This window comes from Myodes glareolus, chromosome 9 (genome assembly GCF_982192425.1).
Source record: "Myodes glareolus chromosome 9, mMyoGla1.1, whole genome shotgun sequence".
NCBI lineage: Eukaryota > Metazoa > Chordata > Mammalia > Rodentia > Cricetidae > Myodes > Myodes glareolus.
The window spans coordinates 62,879,204-62,896,629 of NC_142034.1; the positions used below are offsets into that span (position 1 = coordinate 62,879,204).

The window sequence follows — 17,426 nt, forward strand, 5'->3', positions numbered from 1 at the left end:
CCCTCCCCTGCATCTGTGAGCGCCGATGCTCCATCCCGAACCTCTGAACCCAGGAGCGAGCCGGTGGAGCGAGGCCTTTAGCGACGCAGAGTCCCTTTCTGACTGTGACCTCGTGGCGCAATGGTAGCGCGTCTGACTCCAGATCAGAAGGTTGCGTGTTCAAGTCACGTCGGGGTCAGCCTGCTTTTTCTTTTTTCATTCGCCAACAAGAATAAAGTACAGCAAATCCTTAAAGACTATGTAGGATTAGTAGCGGATTAAACCGTTCTTCTTACACCGTGAAAGACAAGCACAACTTTTTCTCTTCCTTGAGATCGTGAACGCCCGAATGCTCGGGAAAGCGATGACTCCCGATGACCGACAGGAGGCGCTGCAACAGGAGCAGCTGAATCGAGGTGGGACCTTGGGAAAGGTGTGCGCTATCAATGCTGAACCGTGTTTGCCTTGAGTTTCATTTTCTCTTGAATCTCTCGATGATCATCTCTCTGGAGGTCATGTCTTCAACATCTGTGCTCCATCCTAATCCCTATAAGTCTAGTTACAACCATTAGACCTGGATGTTTTTTGTTAATAGCTTTGTTTTCATTCTCTTCTTCCCCCACAAGATTGATGCAGAAAATAAAAGTATGCTGCATCAAAATTATAGACATGAAATTGAAATTGAGTTCTTTTATGTAAAATGCTTATAACCAGAACTGTTTCAGATTTTTATAAAAACTTTCGAAATGTAGGCTGTCTTAGGGTTACTATTGCTGTGATGAAACACCATGACCAAAGCAATTTGGAGAGGAAAGGGTTTAGTTCACTCAGAGTTCCATGCAACAGTTCAATCAAAAGCCCTGGGGGTAGGAACTCAATGAGGGCAGGAACTTGGAGGCAGGAGCTGATGCTGAGGCCACAGGGGTGCTGCTCACTGGCTTGGTCTCATGACTTATTCAACCTGCTGTCTTATAGAACACCTGCCCAGGGTGTCTCAGCCACAACAGGTCAGGCCCTCCTCCATCCATCACTAAGAAATTGTCCTCAGCCTGGCCTACTGCCTGTCCCCATGCAGGCATTTTCTCTATTGAGGCCCCCTCCTCTCGGATGCCTCTAACTTGTGTCAAGACGACATAAAACTAGCCAGGACATTGGTATACATGTAATTACATATTTTTAAATTGAAACTCAAATTCAAATATAGGATCCACTTATGTTTCATATATAATCGCCATGTCCACCTGGCCTGTGAAGCCAAGGTGTAGAATTTTGGGGCTGACCTAGGCATGTCACTGGTCAAAAGGTTTTGGGATTTGAAGCATTTTGGATTTCCAGGTTAGAAAGAGTCAAGCTGTAAGTCCAGTTGGTACTGAAATACGTATCTGAACTTAGAAGTGTGAATGACGACTCTTTGTGATGGCAGGAATGGAATCCTAGATCTTGGGAGGATAAGGCGGGAACTGCAAGCTCAAGGCTAGCCTCGGCTACATATCAAGACCTCGTTTCAAGAAAAGGGGTGGATAAGTGCAAAAATATAACTCCTACTGAAAGTATAATTAAATGTGAAGCTCCTCAGCTTCTATTCTGATCGCCAATTCTAAATGCTCATTGAGTTCTATCAGTCTGATTAATTTTGCTATATGATGTTTTTATTTATTTGCAACTTTTTCAAAATAATGAAGTTTACCATAAAAAGGATTATACACATCAACCCTAGCACAGTGTATCACGTCAGGAGAATGAGGAAGAAGAGACTGTGGTGTGTGCAAATGCTCTTTCTCACCAAAAGGATGTAGTCTTCATGGGGTCATAAAAAGTGATTTCTGGGGCTGGAGAGATGGTTCAGCTGTTAACAGCACCGGCTGCTCTTCCAGAGGACCAGAGTTCTGTTCAGGTCTCAGCTCTCACACTGCTGCTCACAACTCTCTGTAACTTCAGTTCTGATGGTTTCAACACCCTCACACATGCATACACGCAGGCAAAACACCAGTGCACATAAAATAAAAATAAATAAGTAGTTTAAAAAATAAGTAAAATAAAAGATAGCTTTGAATATGACTCACTCGACCTGTCTGGTATTGACAGAGGCTTACAGAGGTGGAGATAAATTCCCTCTGAATGAGATATCATCCTCACATCACATCGTCTAGCTTTCTCATACAGAAGGTCTCAGACGAAACTTACTCATGATGAAATTTAAAAGACAAGAATATTAATGGGGCTGAGGAGGTGGCTCCCTCGGCAGCGTGCTTGTGTGGCCTGCATGACACCCTGGCTTCTGTTCCCAGCCAGGATTAAACTGGGTGTGGTGGATTCCTAGCACAAAGATTGAACTGAGAACTTTCGAAGATCAAAGGAGACAGAAAATTTGAGCAACTGTTGAGATCATGAAAATAGAATGAAAAAAAAATCTAAGCCTAAATTAAATAGCTTCTCTGAGGAAGATGATAAAAGAGAACAGGGGAGGGGCAGCATTCAAGGAAGACAATAGAGAGCTGAGATGGTAGTTTGTTGCTTTCAGGCCTGACAACATAGAAGACCCTACTCTGAAGAGGTCCATGTATCTTAAGCCTGATAAAAGACACCTATCCCCACATTCTGTGGTTTGCATGAGAAATGTCCCCAACAGATTCACGCATTTGAACACTTGGTCCCCAGTTGGTGGTACTATCTGGGGAGGTTTTAGAACCTTTCGGAAGTATGTCACTTGTGTGGGCTTTAGGGTTTTATAGTCTGGCCTCACTTCCTGTTCTCTCTCTCTCTCTCTCTCTCTCTCTCTCTCTCTCTCTCTCTCTCTCTCTCTCTCCCCTCCCCCTCTCGGCCTCCTGTCTGTGGATGAAATTGATCACTGTGCTTCTGACTGCCAGGCTGGCCTCATGCTCCTGTTGCGATGCCTCCCCTGTCATGACGGACTGTGTTCCCTCTGGACCTCTCCGCTCAAACAGACCTCCCCTCCTCGAAGTCGCTATTACTTGACATTTTATCACAGCACCAGAAACACAACAAGACACCATGTAGTTGGCACGGTTCAATAAAGAAGTATTTTTAAAACATTGCAGATTATCTATAAAAAACACGCACACTATAATTTGACTGAAACAGAATGATTTCAGCAGCAGCAGAAATGGGAACCAGGGAAGCTGTTCTCACAATTCCTAAATGCTCAAGGAGAACAATTGCCAGCCCAGAACCAGTTTGACTGGGAGGGTGGCGCATCCCTTTAATCCCAGCACTCAGAGGCAGAGGAAGGTGAATCTCTGTGAGTGCAAGGCCAGCCTGGTCTATTGAGCGAGTTCCAGGACAGCCAAGCCTATTACACAGAAAAACACTGTCTTGAACACCCCTCCTCCAAAATAAAATAGAGACATTTGAAAACAAATACACCTACCACACCCCTCCAAGAGGGACTGCAATGGACCTGCTTCAAGAAGAAGGAAGATCTACAGAAGGTCTGACTGCTGAAGGACTGGTGAGCAAAGGAAATGCAGACTCCATTAGTTGAAAACAAACAAGTGAAATACTGACGGAGAATAGCATGCAATCAAGAACAAACATAACTTAGAAGTAAAGACGTGCGAGAGAGTATATTTATCAGGAGAAGACTAGACTCTTTGCTGGGCTTAGATCACATCAAGTGTGTCAAAAGTAGGACATTCACATCGTAGAGATAAGGACTGGAATGTTCCTCAGTTGGTAAAGTGTTTGCCCAGCACGCACCAAGCCTGTGGTTTATTCCCTACACACACACACACACACACACACACACACACACAAACACACACACACACGAATAGACGCAGCATTTGTAACTGATTGGTAATTGATTGGCTGACAAAACAGTTAAAGTTCTTGATAACCATGCCAGAGGCAATCCTCAAGAGTTACTCCTTGGGTGTTGTTTGCTTTCTATTTTGGGTTTATGATATTTTTGTCACAATTTTGCTTATTATTTTGTGTGTCTGTGTCACACACAAGTGAATATTGGGGATTCATAGGCAACATTCCAAGACATATTTGGGCATAAATTTTTTTTCCAAGATGGGTTCCTGTGGTAGCAAGCACACCCCTGTATTAATGAATATTCATAATATTCATGACAGGAACACAGTCGCATTAAGGACCCCAATGCCCTCAAATCCTTCCCCCGGCTCTAGTGTGGATGTTGACAGTGTGTGCACAAAGTACCAACTACAGCTTCTCCCTCCTTGATAACCCTGGTAGGCACTTATGTTTACTTATGGAGCCATGGTTACCTGATGTGGTCAGTCAGGGAATCAAAACCAGGCACAGGCTGGAGGAGACACAGCAAGACTGAGGCTGTGACATGTTTACTGCAAGCAATCAGACTTTTATACCTTATCAGAAACAGAATACAGTGGCGATTTCCAGGATCAAATACAGTTGTAGTTGCCAGGATACAATACAAGCTATACAAGGTACACAAGATTAATGTCTAAGACCAATTGTCCTGACAAATTTTTTATATGCTTCATTGATATTTATAAGGGAACATATAGAGAAATGCAAAGTAGCCTGAACGCTTCACTGCCTGAGGGTGCCTTGGTTTCTCAAGAACCGAAAGGCACCCTGTGCTCCAGGAACTACAGACTCTAATCTGTAAAACCTATGACACCTGCCTCTCAAGGCAGCTAGGCCAGGCCAACTTCCTGATTCCCCACAGACTATAGTCTGAGCCTGTGCCCCTGCAGAGATCCCCAACTGAGATTAGCTGATCCACCTCCTCCTTCGGCTGTGTATAATAAATATGCTGAGCTTCCCTGATGCTGGTGTCTCAATCAAGGAGCACAGCACAACCAATCCCAGCTTCTCTGTATGTGCATCTGTCATTTCTCCATTCTCCGCTGCTCCAGTCAGATCAGCCCCCCTCCCCCCACTACTGCCCAACATCCAGGTTGCAGCGGGGTCTCCTGGACTTCTAGGCTGAAGCCCTCTCTGCCTTCTCAACAGCTGTGCTCACAGGCTCCTGTCTCTGAGCCTAGCCGAGTTTTGGGCAGAGAGCAAGTGCAGACTCACTATGCAGCCCCAGGAAACCCAAGCAGTCAGAAAACCTTGATGAGACAGGAAGAGAACAGTCTTGATCTACAACAAGCAGCTCAGTTATAAGTACCTGCAGGAAGCCTTGAGCGAGTGATGTCCTGGGTGCTGTGTGTAGTTGATATGAGCACAGCCATGTCAAGGACCTTAGCCTCAGACCCATGGGAAAATGGCAAAATCTTCCCTCTGGGATGCAGCTCAGGGGGGTGGCAAAACCTTCTCTGTGCAGACGCTGACAGAGTGTGCAGAAAGTATCTACTGTAGCTTTCTCCTCCGTGGCGCTCCCCATAGCTGCTCCTAACTGAGATGAGCTAAACCTGCCTGCTTGTTGGGCTGTATATACTAACTCTGCTGCTGTGTATTTGTTTGCAGCAACCCCCTAGCTCCCTGTTCTTCTGTACGCAGTAACCGTGTCTCTCTGATGAAGCCTCAGAGTGCCCAGTTCACCTGATCCCAGTTCCCTGTGTGTTTGTCTTTTCTTCATTCCCTTGCTGCCCCAGTCAGGCCCAAGTCCTCAGCGCTGTGCAAGTATGTAAGTGACGTAGAACAGGACATGCTCAGGTGATGTGCCAGAAGAGGAAGGAGCCCAGAGAGAGGCCATGTAGACAGAGACCTCCTCTGTGGGACCCTGGGCAGGGCACTGTGTCTGGCTTCTGCATACCATCGGTGGCCTCCTGTCCCTGGCCTAATACCCTGCCTTCCGACTGTGATATCTATTGTGTGATAATCTTTTTGTACACTGTGAAGACGTGTCTCTCCCAAGCGCCTCTGACTGGTTGAATAAGAAGCTGAATGGCCAATAACTAGGCAGGAGGGGATAGGTGGGACTTCTGAGCAGAGTAAGAGTTAGTCGAATGTCCAGTATCGGGCAGAGGTAATGAGCCATGTGTCAGAGTGTAGATTAATATAAATGGGTTAATTAAAGTTATAAGAGCTAGTTGGGAACAAGCCTAAGCTAAGGCCAAGCTTTCATAATTAATAGGAAGTCTCTATGTCATTATTTGGGAACTGGAGGTCCAAAGACAGTCTGACAATACTTGGTGGCCAACACATGGCACGTATATCCACATAGGGCCTGAGAAAGCTGAAAAAATAAGGTTCCAAACACAGAGCTGGACATGGCTTCCCAGTAACCGAAGTCTCTCAGGCAGTCCTGGGGCTCACAGCATACAGAGGCGTGGCTCCTTTAAGAGGGCCTGCTATGCAGCTGAGCACTTGAACACTTGGCACTAGGTAGAAATGCCGGCCACAGCTTGGGCCCACCAACTTCCCAGAGCTGGGGCAGATAAATGCGGTTCCTGGCTGGATGGTGGTGGTGCACTCCTCAATTCCAGCACTTGGGAGACAGAGGCAGGCAGATTTCTGTGAGTTTGAGGCCAGCCTGATCTACAGAGTGAGTTCCAGGACAGCCAGGGCTACACAGAGAAACTCTGTCTCAAAAAAACCAAAACAACAACAGCAAAAATGTGGCTCCTGGCAGTGCCAGCGGGCATGAGTCTGGGCTCTCATAGAAAGGCAAACAGAGCTTCTAGCTCTAAAGTCTAGAACCAGTAGAGTAGCCTGCTGAATCCACTGGAAGTGGGGGTGGAGCCGCGTGGTGGGTGGCCTGGCCATTTAAGGTTCGGCTCAGGAAGTCAGAGAAGGCTGCAGGCATGCAGAAAGTCAGGTCCAGACGGGGGGGGGGGGGGGGGGGGGGGGGGGGGGGGGGGAGACACACCTCTGAACGTGTACCACGTGCTTGAAAATGTACTTAGACGCTGAAGAAAGAAAAGAAAATGAGTATCGGTAGTCACCGAAAAAAATTAAAAAATAGCAAAATAAGATAATTTGAAAAAGAGTAAAGTGGTATAAAAAGAATAAGCCACATAAGGATGAGAAACGTTATAAAGCAGGGAGTCTGGATCTTATGTAGTGCTTTATTAACTTTAAAATTTTTAAATGCTAATGAGTAAAAATACAACAGCTACTAAGAGACATTGGATTATGGAAACTGCTGAATTAAACCAGCCTATATATTTTAAAGATGTCTTAACTTCAAATTCTGACTTCAGAATGAAAGTCAGGAAATGGGTTGTGTTGGGTGGTGTTGTCTATTTTCTTTTTTGAGGGGCCCGCCACCCGGCTCCCAAATAAATCACACACGGAGGCTTATTCTTAGTTATGAATGCCCAACCTTAGCTTGGCTTGTTTCTTGCCAGCTTTTCTTAACTTATCCTGATTCTTTCCTTTACTTCTGGGTTTTTTTCCTTTTCTTACCTCTGTATGTCTTACTTTCATTCTTATTCCATGTCGGGTCAAGTGGCTACCCCTGATGATCCCCCCCTGTTCTCTAGTTGCTCCCCCTTTTCCTTGTTTCTCCTCTGTTTATCTTTCTGCCTGCCAGCCCCGCTTATCTTTGCTCCTGCCTAACTTTTGGCCGTTCCGGTCTTTATTAGGACCATCAAGTATTTTAGACAGGCAAAGAATCATAGCTTCACAGAGTTGAACAAATGCAGCAGAAACAAAAGTCATGCACCTTAAAATAATATTCCCTAACAGTTGGGGGAGAGATTTGTTTCCACAGGAAATGAAAAGCTGTGGATTCCATCAAAATTTAAAAAGGACGGATTTGATTGAGGGAAACCTTAAAATCTTGGCTGCAGACATGAAGGAAGAAACCAAGAAAACACACAAGACAGGTGACATATGTGCTGATTCCTCTACATGGGAACAGCTCTGAGACTCGATGAGACATGGTGAATCTTGTTGGCTGCAGAGTCCTCATGACTTATGCCATCCTTTCATATGGCATGGATGAAGATTTATAGTACAGTTTGGTTATACAGTCCAAATGGACTTATAAAGTCGACAGATGCCTTTTACGTCAGACATAGAACAGAAAATCATCTTTAGCTAATTTGTACACGCCACACATTCCATACTGTGTTAATACAGATATGTATGTTATCTTCAAAAGTTTGTATATTTTCAGAACAAAAGGACTAGACACAAATGAAAATAAGTAGTCCAGGTAACCCAGCCTCTCAGAATGCCTCTATTGCAGCTCCTCAAAAGTCTGCATCCAGAACAACTTCAAAGCTGCTGAGATGGTCCAGGCTCACAGACTACTCTCCTAAGGACTTTTGTTTAAACCTTGTACTTTCCCATCACATGAAGACTGGACAATAAACAACAGTTAGCTCTCCCAGGACTTGACCATTACCCCAATTTTCAGAGGGTTCCCTAAAGATGCTGCATCCCAAGACAACAGGAAGTAATTTAAGAACACAATGCCCACATTCCTGAAAGATGGGATGGGTGGGTTTTTGATCATTTGGTGAGTTATGGATGTTTGCCATTGTTTGGGGGGTTTGGTTGCAAGTTGCTATTGGTCAGGGTCAGGGAAGAAATTAAGCAAAGGAGGTTAGATTCAGGAAACCCCTTCTGAAAATAAAAAAAGGGGGGATATAGGAATGATAGGATGCAAGGGAAGATTATTGAATCTACTTTTAAACAAAAAACCAACTACTTTTCTGAAATATTTTACATTGGTATAGATTTTTGTATATTGATACAAATTTAAGGTTATTTTTGTTACAACATCCTGTGATGTATTGTACCTATGAAGCCCATTTAAAATTGCAAAGTCCTAGTCCTTGAAGACTAGATAATTAAGATGACAATCACACTTGTAGTCATGTTAGGTATGTTTTCAAGGTCAAACAGAGATATATTTTAGATACATAGGTGGTCTCTAAACCCTTCAGAGATCTACAGAATAAGGCATTTAAGATGTTTTAATAACACAAGGCTTTTCATGACAATGAGATACATCTGCTCCTGGCAGCACAAATCTATTTCAGGGAAGAACCTCCATATTGAATTTGCTTTCATTGTGGCAAAGTTAGTCACTGGGCAAAAAATTGCCCTTGTCTTGACTGTTGATAGTATGCTGCTCAAGTTGGACAAGCAGGACACAAAAGAAGATGACTACCATGCTTTGCCAAGACAAGCTGGGCCAGTTCTTCAAAACTCCTGCTTCATAAGAAAATTTGTCAGATATTCTAGGCCTGTAGGCTGAAGATGGATGCCCCAATGTTGATGAGGAACCTTGGGTGGTTGTCCAAGCATTCAGCTAGCTGTCTCTATAATTTCTATAGTTTTGGAAATTGTTTGTTCTGTACCTCCCGTTTCCTCAGGTAATATTTTATCCTTCTTGGGTCTCTGATTGGGGTTGAAGATAATTAGATAGAAGAGAATTAAAGTTTTGCCATTTTCTTTGTTAAAATATTTTTAAAAACTCACAAAAGAGAAGTAAAGTTTATAAAGATTGAGAGACATAAAAGCTTAAGTTGTTCATTTAAAAAAATTTGAAAAATGTGTAGACCAGCTAGCCTTGAACTCATGACCCTCCTGCTTCTGCCTCTTTCAACAAATCTTACCCACATTACCCACCACAACTGGCCTAAAACATGTTTTAAGATCTAAAAAGATATTTTTAGGTTGGTAATACAAGTTATGATAGAAGGTGGTTTAGGTAAAAATCTTTGAACTCAACAAGATAGGATAGATAATAGAATACTTCTCCAAATATAATTCTTACTTGGTAATTCTTCTTACTATATATAGTTTTATTGTATTAGAGTTAAAACCTTTCCTTTTTATTTAGACAAAAGGGAAAAATGTTGTAGGATAATCTTTTGTACACTGAGATGATGTGTCTCTGCCAAGGTATTTTCTGATTGGCTTAAAGAGCTGTATGGCCAATGGCTAGGCAGGAGGGCATAGGCAGGACTTCCAGGCAGAGATAGGAACTCTGGGAAGAAGAAAGGCAGAATTCACCAGAAAGACATGGAGTAAATTGAACATACAGTATGCAGGAGAGGTAATGAGCCATGCAGCAGAGCATAGATTACTATAAATGGGTTAATTTAAGTTCTAAGGGCTAATTGAGAATAGGCCTAAGCTAAGGCCAAGCTCTCATAATTAATAAGAAGTCTCTGTGTCATTATTTGGGAAATGGCAGTCCATGGATAGCCCTCCTTTTGTATCTAGCCCAGTGTGTAACTTGATCAAGTAGCACTTCTGTGGATGGTTGGTGTCATCTGTGCCCGCTGGCTCCCGTGGGGCCCTGTGGAGTGGCAGTGAGTGGAAGAACGTTAATGTAGGATGGGTACAAGGCTTGTGGCAGTGTGGTGTCAGCTCTAGCTCAGAGATTTGCAGAGCCTGGGCCCTAGCCCACACCTACCCATGAAGCTGGCTTCTCAGCTGGGTTTGACAGCAAGAAGCAGCCTTCAGGGTTGGTGTTGGGCAGAGATTATGGGTCAGCATTCTATTTTTGTGCCTGGCCTGGCCATTCTCCATTTCTATATTTACTCTCTTAGAGGATATTCCCAACTGCTTACTTCCAGGGTCCCTGCCAACTGTGGCCTTAATGGAGGCACAGAAGTCACCCTCCCCACTGGTCACTCTTGTCTCACGCTGCTGATAGGGAACCTGTCTTTCAAAGCCAAATCCAGTGTCAAAGAAATGCTGGGAGAAAAAGGTGTCGCTTCCCATTTCCCTCAGATCCTGAGAGTCAATAAAATTGTTCCCTTCACTTACCCCAGTTTCCTGATTTTTCTGCAGAAGAGACGGGTATGAATTTTGGTACTGGTGGGACCTTTGAGGTAGGTCATGACCATTTCCTGTCACTCTCACTCCAGAGAGACATAACAGTGTGCTCTGGAGGAGGGACTGTGTCTGTGGGCTCAAGTCTGTGTGTATACCACCCAGGAGGCAGGGCAAAAGCAGCAGCCAGGACCGGGAGGCTGCTCAGTTTCGAGCCTTCTGAACTGGCTATGCAGACAGAGAACTCGGCAGTAGCTCACCTCAGTCTCTGTGACCGGCAGCTGTCTTATGGAGACGTTAGACCTGGGGGAGTTGCATGGCTACACCTGAAGTTTTAGGGCAGAAGCCCCGGCTCTGGCTAGCCCCAGTGGGCTAGGCTCAGGCTCCATCCTGAAAGGAGACATGATGTGATGAAAACAGCAGACAGGAATCTCATCCATATGACCAGCCAGGAAGAAGAGACGAAGTGATCGTGTGGTCTCAGGTCCGTCTTGTGGAACAGTTAAGGCTGAGGTCTTGCTGATGGTTGTTTTACTACTCATTCTGCAAGGGGGGTCCGAGGAAGTCCTTATTGCTTGAGAGGCGCTCCGTCCTCAGGAGGTGGATGCACCTGTTGCCTGGTGCAGCCTCACCCTTTGGGATAACTGCCCTCACAGGGAGAGTGGGCTGTCATGGAAGGCTCTGCTCTTCATCTGGGGTCTGCAACAGGATTGTGACTGAAGCTCAGCTCTCCTATCTTTGTGCCCTCAGGCCGGAAGGGGTGAGATAGGTTAATCACCCCTAGTTTCTAGCCTGATTAACAAGCGCATGTGCAGTCAGGAGATACAAAGTTCAGAAGGTATGCAATGAAGACAGAGGGGTCGGCCTTTCCTCCCGCTTTTAGGGACTCCGTGGGCCAAGTGAAGGGGCAATGCTTCAAACAGGAGCAGCTTCTAAGCAGTTGTCTATACAGCCAGCTCCAAGAGTGAGAGAAGGGGCCAGGCTCACATCCTTGAGGTGCTTTCCTCCAGGAGAGAAAATTCTCTAAGACAAATATCAGAAAGAAACCGAGTGACTGCTCCTCTCTCCAGGGTGAACTGACAGGGCCTGAGAACAGAGACAAAGGGACTGAGAGGAACCTAGATGGCTAATTTACAGCACATACAGCAGGTTATAGAACTAGATAGGAGGTGGTGTTTGCAAGAACTAAACTGAAGGGCAGAAGCTCACACACTGCCATACTCGGCAGGCAAGAGATATGTCCAAATGTGGCTGCCTCTGAGCCCCAGGGGGCAGACTTGTTTGGTTGACTCTTGTGTATGCTTTCTCATTTTTCTCCTGGAGATGATGAAGAATGGAGGGTGGGTGTGCCGCCTGCAGAGTGGATGGCTCCTTTCTAAGCTTAGCTGCCGCCTCTGATTTATTTGTGACCCTGGACAACTTCTTTACGTTTGCACTGCCTGACTTCCTGTCTGTATTATGGACATAATAATGTTTCCAACCTCACGGGACCAATGGGAGAGCACACTGACCATGTTTGTGGAGAGCGCTTTGAGTGAGGCTTGTGTAAGCTGACAGCAGAGATTCGCCCAGCCATCTTTGCCATTCTAAGGCCACTGCCATTTCCAAAGCTAGGATCCTCACTTGGTCAATTAGTAACAGAAGGTTCCATACACCCACAATATACACCCAATATACATACATACATACATACATACATACATACATACATTCATACTGTTCAATACATCCACAACTCACATATATAATATGTACATACACACGCATACATATATACATATAGACATACTTACTATTCCACACATCCACAACATACATATATACATGTTCCATATGCCCCAACACACATCCATAACATACATACACACTCAGGCACACATACATATATACTATTCCATATACCCCAACACACATACACACATACATACATACATGTTCCATACATCCCCCAAACACATGCATACATAATGTTTCATACTTCTCCATTGTGTATTAAGAATGAGATTTAGTGTTGCATGTCTGTAGTACCAGCTACTTGGTAAGTTGAGGCAGGAGGATTGTTTGAGTACAGGGGTTTGAGATCAGTGTAGGGAAAACAGATATAGTCGAGATTCTGTCTCAAAAATCAGCGAATAGGAAGGCTGGCAAGGCTCAGTGGATAAAGGCACCTACCATCAAGACTGGCAACCTGAGGACCTATAAGGTGGGAGAAGAGAACCATGCCCTCCAGTCGTCCTCTGACCTCTATATGCACACACACACACACACACACAAGTAAATAAATGTAATACAGTTTTAACATAAACCAAACAATCCCCCCCAATGACAAAAACTAAACAAATAAAATCCTAGAAATGAAAAATACGTCCTCGAGAGATGGAAGACCATGGTGAGTTCAAGGTCAGTCTGAGCTACATAAAATCCAGTCTCAAATAAACACATAAGATAAAGAGCACTCAGAAATTGAGACTGAGAAGAGACTGAGAATGCCCCGCTGTCAGCACGACGTCCTGTGCTGTACATGGATCCTTCAGACCCACAGCAGATTAAGGTCCCAAGACCATGGCAGGCAGCCTGGCTCTCATCAGGCGAGGTTTTGATCACAGCTAGAAGAATACATTGAGAGAAGATAGTATTTTTAGCATCTTGTCCCCCGCCAGCACTGGACTATTTCAGAAGGTGTCAGGGGAGTATCTAAGAGTCAGAGGATAGGATGAAGGCTGTGATGTGTTCTCTAAGTGTAGCAAAGCTCACAAGAGCTGCAGTTACCCACAGTGGGCCTGCCTGAGACTGGTCCTGCCAACAAAGCGCCACGAAAGGAGAAGAGACTCATGGGGCCCACCCCTTACTGCTGAACTACTGGTTATTGATAAATTCCGGGAGAGGAAGAACCATCATCTTCAGTGGTGTACGGACTGCTGAGTTCAGCAGACTCCTACTGATAGCTCCTGACCCACGATCACATTCTTGGTTTGTGACTCAGTGGGTCACAAAACAAACACATGAACACAAGAAAGGTATGTTTGAGGAAGAGGAGGAAGAACAAAGGAGAAGTAGCAGTAGAAAGACAGGGTAGAGCAGAATGTCCTTGTGTCTTGTCTACTGTGTGCCAAATTGTCCAAGAACAAATTTAACCAACTTTAAAAAAGTGTAGATTCCTTTCACGTAAAAATGCAGTCTACCAGCAGAGGGCGCAAGTGGCATATGCCAAAGTAGGCAAGGCTTGGCGCATCACCCCTACTTACTAGAGTAGCCAACCCAGGCTAGCCTTGAGCCATGGCAATGCTCCTGCCTCAGACTCCTGAGTGCTAGGATTACAGGCATGAACTACTACACCCAGCTTGTCCCTCTGCCCTTATATGTTGTGCTCTCTTTCCATCAAAAACGTTGGTTTGGGGTTAGAGAGATGACCCAGCCGCTCAGCAGTTCTGCAGTTCAGAACCCTTACTGCGCTTCCACTCTATCAGGGGACCTGAGTTTGGTTCTCAGCACCCAGGTCAGGTGTCTCACAACTGCCTGCTCCAGGGGGACTCTGAGGGCTCTGACTCTGTGTACATCTGTACTCACGTGCACACAACCACATACATGTGCACATGCACAAAGTGAAACACGATAGAAATAAACCTTAACAATGAATTTGGCTTAGCAATCATGCCCCCCCCTTGCTAATGCCAGCATCCCTTCTGGTTCTGAGGCATATTCAGTCTCTTCAAATGGCTTTTTCTTTAGGTTTGCCTTGTCGTTTTCTTGGAGAAGTGATTGTGCTGTGGAGGACAGAAGTGTTGTGTGATATGGGAGCCATGAACAGACAGTAGGGCACTCATGACAGCTTCAAGCTTGCAGCCAGATCTAGCTTGGTGAGCCAATGAATTGGTTGGGGGCCAAGTTTGGCTTGAAGAGCACCCGTTGTTCTTGCAGGGGACCTGGGTTCGGTTCTCTGCACCACACGGCAGGTTATAACCATCTGTAACTCCGGGTCCAGGGATCTGATGCCCTCTTCTGACCTCCCCTGTCACCAGGCATGTAGAAGGCGCACACTTGCAGGCAAAATGCTCACATGTAAAATAAACAAACCTTAAAAAAAGTTGCTGGAGTTTGATTTTTGCTTTTCACTTAGGATTAAACAGTGACTTCTAAGTTCCATGTCCCTAGGAACCAGAAGACAAAGACCCCACATGCACTCTCCTCTACCTGCCCACTTGACAGCCTGCCCACATGACAGCCTGCCCACATGACAGCCTGCCCACATGACAGCCTGCCCTTCATTCTCATGTGTGAGAGGAGGATGCTGACCAGCTTGAAGGCCTTGCTAGCACACAGGCTCCAGCCCCCGTCCCCAGTGAGAGGCTAGGAGGGGAAGGGAGCTCCCCTGCTCCACCACTATGCACAAGCTGGGTTTCAACCATTTAAGTCTAATTTTAGTTGATAACCAGTTTGTGGAATCCATGTTGCTAGCATTTCGTGCACACATGTACTTGACTGGATTTTGTCACTTTACCCTGTGTGTGTGTCTCCGGGAAAGTGCCTCATCTTTAAGGCCTTTGTCCTATGCGGATGGAAATGGAAATTCTGTCTACTTAAGCCCAACATCCAGAAGTCCCACGTGGTATAGCAAACCTTCATAAAGCCGCCTAAGTGCACCATGTATGCTTAGAACAGTTCATTACAGAATAGAAAACACATATACAGAATAGTGAACACACAGATGCCAGTGTTAGAAGCTTGGTCCCAGATCCCTATGGTCCCTGGCTTCATCCTGTAGAGAGACCTGGGGGGTTGGGGAGGCGGGGCCTAGAAGAAGGTCCCTGGTCACTGGCTGTGTGACTTTGAAGGGAATTGTGAGACCCCATCTCTTTTGTATTACACACGGCTGGCTCATGACATTTCACCTCGGAACCCAGTGCTAGCTAAACAGGGACTGGAACTATTAAATCCACAAGTCTCAAGTGTTTTTAAGACAGTGTTTTATTTATTTAACATCTTTAAAAAATATTTATTTATTTATTATGTATACAGCATTCCTTCCATGTATGCCTGCAGGCCAGAAGAGGGAGCCAAACCTCATTACAGATGGTTGTGAGCCTTCATATGGTTACTGGGAATTGAACTCAGAACCTTTGGAAGAGCCATCTCTCCAGCCCCCTTATTTAACATTTTTTTAATCTTTGTGTGTGTGTGTATATGTGCGTATGCTGCATGTGTGGGTGTGTGTTCACACTTGTGAATTCTGGTGCATGTGTGACATACCTAGAACGTGGAGTTCAGGGGAGCACTGGGGGGTCCGTCCTCATCTTCCAACTTGTCTTTGACAGGGTCTCTTGTCTATGGCTTTGTACACCTATTGAGACGGTTCTTGAGTGTTTGGGAATTCTCTGGCTCCACCCCCAATCTTCTGGCTCCACCCCCATTCTTCTGGCCCCATCCCCATTCTTCTGGCTCCACCTCCAGTCTCTCTGCAGGAGTGCTGGGATACAGGGGGCACCTCCACAGCCTGCTTTAAGCTTTACAGAGGTTCTGGGAATCCGCTTCACACAGGTCCTCACCATTGTACGGAAAGCGCTTTCCCCCCTGAGCCTTCTCCTCCGTCCTGGCGCCTTTTTGCAGTGACAGAAGTAAATGGGTACAATAGGAAGCTTAGCTTTAGACGCGGCAGAGTTTGGGAGACTCTAGCAAGTCGGCTACTATGCTTGTGATGGTCTGAGTCCGAGGACCTGGAATTGAAGGCACAGGTGAAGGTGACACATGAAAAAAATCTCACCACTCCAGCGGCTGAAGAAGCAGGATGCTTTCTAGACCAGCCTGGATACACGGGAGTGGGGTGGGGTAGGCAGGGTGGGGGGATGGGGGCTGGATGGGGGGTGAGGGAGTACAAGTACAATACGTGTAGTCAAAAGGCAGACTCGGGAAGAAGGGGAGGAAAAACCCACTCTCATGCAAAATCTAGTGGAAGATCTAAATTCTAACCATGAAGGTAATATCATATATCCACGAAGAAGAAACAATGCAACCTAAGTAAGAGAGTCAGGAAGAAGAGGTCTCAGAAGGTTGTGGCTGTACTTCTGTTGGGGACCATGACTGACGGTAGAATGCTACCAAGTTGGTAAAGGGCACATGGCAACCACCACGGTGTGGAGGCACCTGCAACTCAAGCACTTTGGACCCTGAGATAAAAGAAACAGACAAGTAGACAGCATAACAGGGCTTCTGAGGGGAACCAGCTGCAGCACCAGAGATGGCTGAGGGGGACTCTGAGAAGAGGAATCAGAGCCCTAGGGGTGTAAGTGTGGCTGGTTTCTTATCTCAGCTTTCTGAGGACGGGGAAGGTTCACAGCACAAGTCTGCAACCAGTCTGGGAAGCGGTGGGAACCAGATGTGTGGTCACCAATACCCACGCTCATGTGAACTCACTTCCCCAGGTAAGAAATTCCAGCACCCAACAATCAGAGCTAGAGACTCCCAGGCAGTCCTCGAGGTGTCTGTGGGAGTACAGGGAGCTACGGGCTCTGTGGCAGAGCACTGGCTGGTCTAGATTCTAGCCTATCATTCTCATGGTGCTAGGGCCACAACCCAAAGAAATTGGAATATTCCTGTATACTTTTGAGATTCGGTGCCAAAAGTCCACTCAACTTTTATAATTTGGACATCTGGGAATGTGTCGAGACCTGCACTGTAGAGCAGAGGGCCCAGCGCTGGAGCAGAGAGTGGCCCTGCAGACTGTTTGATTGGCTGCCACCTGGGTGAGCTTCTGGAAGCAATTTGGCTTGACAGTCACTGGTCCTGTTTTCCACCTTGTCTGTGTGGAT

General features: G+C 45.7%; 1 non-coding gene across 1 annotated transcript; it reads left to right on the plus strand.

Annotated features, from left to right (window-relative positions):
- Positions 1-106: 106 nt before the first annotated feature.
- Trnaw-cca (transfer RNA tryptophan (anticodon CCA)) lies at positions 107-178 on the plus strand. The gene has a single exon. It is a non-coding gene; the product is annotated as a tRNA-Trp (tRNA).
- The last annotated feature ends 17,248 nt before the right edge of the window (positions 179-17,426 follow it).